A 9,000-nucleotide genomic window follows, 5' to 3' on the forward strand; every position below is an offset into this window, starting at 1 on the left:
ATGGCATCCGCCCGTGCTATTGTAAAATCCACCCATGGTATTCATTCACCCATGGAATTTACCCATGGTATTGTAAATGGCATCTGCCCGTGGTATTGTAAAATCCACCCATGGTATTCATTCACCCATGGAATTGACCCGTGGTATTGTAACTGAAAAATACTATAAGTAACAAGTCACATTTTGTAAAAGGACAGATTGTCCGCCACAATGTAGCCTTTACAGTTCAGAGGCATGTAGCCACCACATCTCTTCTCAGAGATAAGCTACCATCGCCCTAGCTAGTTTATTTTCATTACTATTTTAAATAAAAGTTTCTTTGTGGTTTTGTTTATTGGGCATTCTCCTATTTTTCTTCTGGCAATTTCAAGTTTTCAGATCTTGGGGGTCTCTCCTCCCAAGATCCATTTCAATTTTTTTAGATCTTAGGGGCCTCCCTCCCAAGATCCGGATCAGTGGTATCAGAGCAGGTTATGATTCCATGGGAACGAGGGTTTGATGAATGTTTCAGTTTCAAATTTTGCAGCAATATTCAACAAACTTCAGGCATGTGCTACAACCTCCACAGAGCACTTTCTTGGGTCAAACAGGAAGAATTTTTCTTTTTTCATTTTTTTGCAGGATTTTTTTTGGGCGGCGACTTTTCAGATCAGATCTGAAACATTTGGTACAAAATTTACAAAATCAAATACCAGATCTGGATTCCTCTCGAAAAATCACCCAATTTCAAAAAAAAAATGGGTCAAATCGGAGTCCGGATGTGGGATTTAAAATCAGCTATTTTATCAGAATTTTTGTGACGGCGGAACTGTTGCAGCACAAATCTGAGAACTCAGAGTGCCCAGATAAGGATTTCCATCACATGGGAAGATGCAAAATGGTCCTTCTGCTTCCAAAAACAGGTTATATTAAATATTCTGAGTTATATTGGCCGAGTTATGTCCAATTTAATTCTGGAGCAGCATTCGGAGTGGGTTTCCATTGGAGACATGCCCTCCCACCCCACTTTAGTAGCCACCTGCTTCACATTCATCAGTTTCAACATAGCAGCAATCGGCTTGGGTTATTTGGAGATGTGCCCTCCCACCCCAGGCTATGTAGGCACCTGCTACTTCATCAGCAACCAACATCATGGTTATGGGTCATCCACAAACCCACAGTTCATCGAAGTCCATTTGCTAGGCCACACACTGTCAGAATCACAGTTGGTCACAAGCATTACAGGGTATCTCTATCCTCGGATCTTCATTTATCAAGGTTTTGGGTTAACCACGTAAAACCCTTATCTTCAGTGGATCTTCATATTCAAAAAAGGCTTTGCAGGAGGGAACGTTACGCAATGGGGACCATTGCTTCTTAAGGAGGGAGGAATGATCCGAATGGAAAATGGCATCAACCCATGGTACTCATCCACCCATATTATTCATCGACCCATGGAATTTACCCATGGTATTGTAAATGGCATCCGCCCGTGGTATTGTAAAATCCACCCATGGTATTCATTCACCCATGGAATTTACCCATGGTATTGTAAATGGCATCTGCCCGTGGTATTGTAAAATCCACCCATGGTATTCGTTCACCCATGGAATTGACCCGTGGTATTGTAACTGAAAAATACTATAAGTAACAAGTCACATTTTGTAAAAGGACAGATTTTCCGCCACAATGTAGCCTTTACAGTTCAGAGGCATGTAGCCACCACATCTCTTCTCAGAGATAAGCTACCATCGCCCTAGCTAGTTTATTTTCATTACTATTTTAAATAAAAGTTTCTTAGTGGTTTTGTTTATTGGGCATTCTCCTATTTTTCTTCTGGCAATTTCAAGTTTTCAGACCTTGGGGGTCTCTCCTCCCAAGACCCATTTCAATTTTTTTAGATCTTAGGGGCCTCCCTCCCAAGATCCAGATCACCATTCTCCCTATCTCCATCAAAATCAGAATCTGAATAGCCGGTGAGATGGAAATCTACAACTTTGGAATATTTGATGCCATATGTTTGAGTTCCTTTCAAATACTTGAGCACTCTCTTTGTTGCATTCCAATGACCTTCACATGGCTTATGCATGAACCTAGAAAGTATCCCTACAACAAAATCTATGTTAGGTCGAGTAGTAGTTAGAAAATTTAAACTTCCAACAAGTTTCATATACTTTGTTGGATCTTCAAACATACTTCCTTCAGTGTAAGTAAGCTTCAAATTGTGTCCCATAGGAGTAGCGACAGGATTACAATCCTGCATCCCAAATCTATCCAATAGTTGTCCAATATACTTTTTTTGAGAAATGAAAATATATTTGGGTTTCTGGTCAACTTCAACCCCTAAATTATAATGTAATAAACCCAAATATATCATGTCAAAAACTTTCAAGAATTCTCTTTTAATGGATGTTATATAGTCATCATTGTTTCCTGTGATCATCAAATCATCTACATACACAACCAAGTATACAACTGACTTTCCTATTTTCTTAACAAAAAGAGTTGCATCATCCAGATCAAATAACTTATAGTCCAACTTGAGTAGGTGTTACACTAAAAAATGTCACCTTGACTACTTACAGTTAGTATGGCTCAAATCAACAGTCATGCTACCCTCTTAGGCAAGTCTCATGCCTCTGTTATCCATCTCAAACTCAAAGAAGAGAGAAAGTCTTGTAAAAACTATGTTTATCTCTGGGGTCGCGGGTTCTCTCTAGCCTTACCTGCGGGGACGCTGACCATGTTCACAAAATCTGCGTCCATGGACGCTCTGTATGTTAAGGGACAGGTGCGTCCCTCTGTAAAAGGCAAAATGCGCGAGTTTTATCTTGAAAAAGTTACTTGTGGTTACTTCTAGAACATTCTAGAGGTCGGTTTGATGAAATGGATGCGCCTCCAGTTGGTTCATGTATCTCTATTAAGGGGGAACTTATCCCATCAATAAGGGAGCTATCCCACCCAAAGAGGGGGATGATCCCATTGATAGTGGACCTGAATAACCTCTTTACAGCACTATAAATAAAGACATTGAGCCAGAGGGAGAAGAGGTTGGAGCTATACATTTTCTTTGGGTAAATGCTGCAGGATTTAGGTCTTCCATTTAGAACCTTTGTGAGGAGAGATTGTCTTTGCTTGATTCTACTTGGAAGTGGGTGAGCTTTGTCAAAGTAGAGGAAAACCCTTGATGGACCCTGGGAGGAACTTGCACAACACCAAGGCCAGGTTGTAAGAGTTTCTTTGTTTCGTTATTAATACAAACTGGTTTATTTTTCTCAATAGCTTGTGTTAATGAGTTATTTCATGTGTTCCTTGGTCTACATGTTGAATATATGTTTTATTATATGAAATGCAAGTGCTTGGTAATTGTTTGATTGTTTGTGGTTGCAGGAATTGACTTGAAGGAGGAGCTCATCCGGATTGGCAAGGACAAACTACAACAACAGCGTTTTGGAATAAGGTAAGCCTAAACACTTGTAGTTTTCATGTTATAAAAGGTGTATTTAGAGAAAGATCACTCCATTTTGTCTTGTTTGTCATTAGAATGTCTTAGACTTCTAGGAAGGTCAGCCGTGTCCGCACTTTTGACAGATTCCGTGTGACAAATTGGCGACTCCACTGGGGAATCCATTAATGTGAAAGTCTTTTCCTTTGTGTGAACTTTGCTCTGAGAAAATCATTTTTATTTTCTGGTTTTTGACTGTGAGAATTAGTATTTGGGTGGCTTAGCTTTAGATTTAGTTAGATTTGGTTTTTCTTAACTTTTCCAGAAGGACGCACCCTCTGAGTACTGCACAGTGCGTCTTTGGACGCGCTGTTGCCGTTTGCACAGAGCGGGCCCGCGCCTGTTCTAACGGGTTGCCTGCGTCTTCCTGTAAAATTTTAGGAAAACTCCATTTTTGCTTTAATTGCTTTTAGATTTTGGTTTTTCTTAGTGTTTTCTGCCCAGATCCTTTAGTACCCTGTCAAAAATTTTCACCTGAACTTGTTTCATTAGCATTCCTGCTTTTAGCTTTCATCAATTGGGTGTTTTGAGTCTCTTTTTTGAGAAATTCTTGATTTGATTTCCTTTGATCATTACTTGGAGGTTTGTCTCAGTCTTTTCACAATTTTGCATATTTTTGCTTTTGTTTTTGCAAAAAAATTTCCCCCTCATTCGCCGGGGGGGGCTAAATTGTGTATGAGTGTTAATCGCCTTTGAGTGTTTTTATGTTTCGATCTTTGGAACTCTCACCCAATTTTCTCGACTTGCACTTGATTGGTTCTTAGATTACATTAGAATCGTCTTGTGTTTGAGAATTCTCTTGCATAGATCACATTTGCATAATTAGAATTCTCATTTTCGGAATATGAATGAAAAATGTGCATAGATTACACTTGCATACTTTTCAAGTGAATTGTGCTTAGATTACCATTGCATAGTTTACATTCTGAAAAATCAATCGTAGATTTAGATCAGTTTTCTTTGATTTGAATTTACACAAAATAGAAAATAAAAAAAATGGTTTGGAATTGATTTGCATTAGTTTTTCTTGATGAAATTAATGCATTAGAGAATTTGTTATATTTTCTCTTAGTGATCAATTTTTTGCATTGTTGGAAGTGAATGGAAACTCTCTCCTTACTTTAGGTAGGATTCATCGAATTGAAAGGATTACATTATCATATTCGATTGCATTCAGTTGAGTCGGGTCATAACACCATTGGTTTCATATCCATTTCCCATTTGAGTAATAACAGCCTTAATAACACAGCGCTTAATTAAAATTCATCTAGTAATTTTTACATTTCTAGGGCTCTGAAACACCAACATAGCTTAGGCTAGGGTCTTGGAGTAGGTGAGTACTTAACTCTCCAAGACTACAAAACCAAACAGATAGTTTATCTTGAGTAGATTAAATCCAAATTGTTTCAGTTACACTCTGGGAAAGCTCCTCTTAAAGGAGAAGCACGAGCTCGTGGCCGAACCAGTGAGGGGATCATTCCTCCCTCGTTGGGAACGACGCCAGACAGTACGTATTACAAACGGTAAACCTCGGATTAACCATTGTCGAGGAGCCAGGGGTCACTTATCGGTAAACCTTGGATTGTTGTCAAGGAGCCGGTAAGGGGATTGAGCTTGCTACTCTGCCCTTGCGTGCTGTCGGAGTTTAGACTGTTCCCCCAGGTGTATTTGTTACTGTTGGTGACCTTAGTGACCATAATCTTTAGGGTTCTACCGAGGTGACGGTGGAGGGAAGGTCCCACTGTACCTGGAGCAGACGTCGGTTATACTCACTTGGATTTTCCGGGGGGTTCACTTCACTTCGAGACGGTTAAAGTGGAGGAACTTGTGCCGGTCTATTCATTAAGCAGGTTGCCGGGGTAACTGTTCCACCCGCCATTTCTGTACTGAATTCTGCGAGGTTGGGCTTCATCACCAACTAGTGTTTTCGGTCCGAAGAGCTTACTGTTTGTGTGTGGTTTGACTCCTAGATTTGATAGCGCGTGTTAATTTGTTTGTTTTTACTTTTAGAGACCATAGGTGTGAATTGTGAATTTTAGTTGTTAGGTGTGAATTGTGAATTGTTAATTTTAGTTTTAAATTGTTAATAAAATTCACTGAAGTTGAATATAATGGCAAATGTTCCGGAATTTATCAACCTAGGAACCCCTCCTAACGAGAATCCTAGTACTTTTCCTTACTTTGGAAATGTTGGTCCTCCTTATATGGCTACTTTGTCATTACCTGGATTTACAATAGGTTTACCGATATGGTTATTTTCAACTTCGTTGGCCCAAAATACTCAAATTGTTCCATCTCAACCGAATGCTTCACCTCAACAGAGTTCACCATCTCAACATCACCAACCTTCTGTTGACCCTTTACCTTCTTCGCCTAATTTTTATTCCTCCATTTCTTCCTCTTCGCCTGGTAAAAGCCTTGATGCTAGTAACCAGGAGGCTAAGAAGAAGAAGAAAGGGAAGAAGAAGAAGAAGAAGAAGAAGCAAGATAAACAAGACGTCAACCAACCAAACATGGCTGTAAGTGTTAGTTGTGTTGAGGAAAACTCCGACATGCACCGTAAACCCAAATACCCTTGCAGGCTTTGTAAGGGTGACCACTTCCTTGTCAATTGTCCTGGTATTCCAAAGGTCTTGGAAGTATGGTCAGAAAAATCTCATCAACTTTCCGTTGATCCATCAACCAGTGATAGTCAGGTTCCTGGGAAAAAGGGTAAAGTTAGGTTTCCTTGTAAGTTATGCAAAGGGAGTCATCAAACTCACATTTGCCCTCACATGGATGAAGCCTCAACATTGTTGGAAAACCTTACTGTTCCACAGCAAGAATTTCCAACTGGTTACCGTAAACTTTATCCCAACCTACCGTCAACTGACGGAGTGATTGATCTAAATTCAAGTACAGTCGATCACACTCTCCCATTGGAGAGTGAAACTCATGTCACTCAGGTTGATGATCCATTAGTTGATCAAGTGGTCGATTCAATTTCATATTCGGTCGATCACACTCTCCTTTTTGAGAGTAAATTTCATACCGCTGATGTTCTTCTTGTTACATCGGATTCTTCTATGCCGGGGGGCATTTCACCTGTTTCTACAGAACCCCCTCCAAGTACTGAGGTCTTTTCCTTTGATTGGAATAGACTGACAGAACCTCGTCTTCCTTCCTCCATCCCTTTCCAAATCATTGTCAAGGTTGGTGGTAGGGACATACATCGTACTCAGGTAGATGAAGGTGCTTCTGTTAGTATTTTATCCTCAGCTATTTGGAAAGCTTTGGGTTCCCCTCAGCTTGCGCCTATTACGCAGAATCTGAAAGCTTTTAACAGAACTATTAGTGAACCTTTAGGGATCCTTCCTAAGTTTTCTATTACCTTGGAAGGTAAAACTGTTTGTGTTGATCTTATGGTAGTTCGAGGTCCCTTGGATTTCAATTTACTCCTTGGGCGAGACTATGTTTATGCAATGAAAGCTGTCGTATCGACACTCTTTCGCGTGATGTCTTTCCCTCACAATGGCAGTATTGTGACTGTAGACCAGCTTTCATTCCCTAGTCTTTTTTCAACTACCAATAATATGACACCCCTAAATGTTCCTGATTCTAAAGTGGTATCTACCCTGCCACGGGTTAATTATGTGGCAACCGGTCCCATGATTTCAGTTACCGATGTAAGTGAGCCTCTCACTGTTTGCTCATCTTCCTTTGATTTAGCTCCGGTAATTGACATGGAAAACTCTATGGGATTATTTGAACACGATGTTCTTATCCCTTTTGAGTCCCTTGACGTGTGTTCCTTCCAAAAAACTATTCTTCCTTCGGATGAAGACCTTTTGGAAGCCATGATCAAGGTGTGTCCATTGACATGTCTTTCTTCCAGTTGGAAGCCATGATCAATGTTACGAGGATAGTTTGTTCCTCTCTCAACCTCGTTAAAAAATGAAATTGGATGTCGCGAGGAAAGTTCCTTTTACTTTGTCAACCTCGTTAAAAAATGAATCAGTGTGTTCGAGGATAGTTCCTTTTCCTGTGCCAACCTCGTTAAAAAATGAAACAGGCTAGTATGAGGATAGTTCTTTTATTGAGTCAACCTCATTAAAAAATGAATCAGCTAGATTTTAGGCTACATAGATTGTAGAAAGTAGGATTATGAGGATAGTTCCTGTTACTGAGTCAACCTCGTTAAAAAATGAATCAGGCAAGAGGATAGTTTGTTCCTCTCTCAACCTCGTTAAAAAATGAAATTGGATGGCATGAGGATAGTTCTTTTACTGAGTCAACCTCATTAAAAAATGAATCAGGTAGATTTTAGGATATGTAGGTAGATTGTAGAAAGTAGGGTTTGAGGACAGTTCCTGTTACTGAGTCAACCTCATTAAAAAATGAATCAGGTTTGAGGATAGTTCCTGTTACTGAGTCAACCTCGTTAAAAAATGAATCAGGTATGAGGATAGTTCTTTTCTTGTGTCAACCTCTTTAAAAATGAAACAACTCCCTTTTCAAGTTAAATATTGAAAGTAAACCTTCATTTCATCCAGCCGGTTGAATGCAATGAAGCCTGGGGGGCATGTACCTCATTTCGCATCATTATGCTGGGGGCATGCGAACTTTTTGAGCATAGTTCCTTGTCTTGTGTCAGGCTCGTTAAAAAATGAAACGAGGGTAGGTTAAGTAGGTAGATTGTAGAGAGTAGTCATGAGCATAGTTCCTTGTCTTGTGCCAAGCTCATTAAAAAATGAATCAAGGATTTTAGAGCACAGTTCCTTGTCTTGTGTCAAGCTCGTTAAAAAATGAATCAAGGTTTTTTAGAGTATAGTTTTTTGTTAGGTAGATTGTAGAAAGTAGTTATGAGCATAGTTCCTTGTCTTGTGTCAAGCTCATTAAAAAATGAAACAACTCCCACGAGTCTTTCCAAGATCTTGAAAGTAAAGCTTCATTCCATCCACCTTATTGAATGCAATGAAGCTTGGGGGGCATGTACCTTGATTTGCGTCATTATGCTAGGGGCATGTGAACTTATAACAAGCATAGTTTTTCGTTTCAAGCTTGCGTAAACATGAAACTGAATCCGAGCATAGTTCTTTTCCTGTGTCAAGCTCGTTAAAAAATGAAACAAATCCTCCTCTACTTGAGTCGAGAGTTTGACTAGATCTCATAAATGTTAAGTATTTAGGTTAGTTATTTCAGTTTTTGTATAATTTTCTTACAGTTTTAGGTCGGGTCTTTCAAACGATCTCGTCCATGAACCTTCTTTTCATCCAACTGGTTGAATGAAATGAAGCTGGGGGGCATGCGCTCTAGCAGTTATGCTTAGGGGGCATCAAGCACAGTTTTATCTCTGTTTCAAGCTTGTGAAAAAATGAAACTACTTTGAAGCATAGTTTTTCTCTGTTTCAAGCTTTTGTAAAAATGAAACCTATCTCGAGTCAATTTCAGTTATTTTCAAGACTCGTTAAACTCATGAAAATCCCGAGATTATTTTGCTATTTTTCATTCTCGTAAAACAAATGAAAATGCCGAGT

The sequence above is a fragment of the Pinus tabuliformis genome, chromosome 4_1 (genome assembly GCF_031772625.1).
Source record: "Pinus tabuliformis cultivar Carrire ecotype Pingquan chromosome 4_1, CPIR1, whole genome shotgun sequence".
Classification (NCBI taxonomy): Eukaryota; Viridiplantae; Streptophyta; class Pinopsida; order Pinales; family Pinaceae; genus Pinus; species Pinus tabuliformis.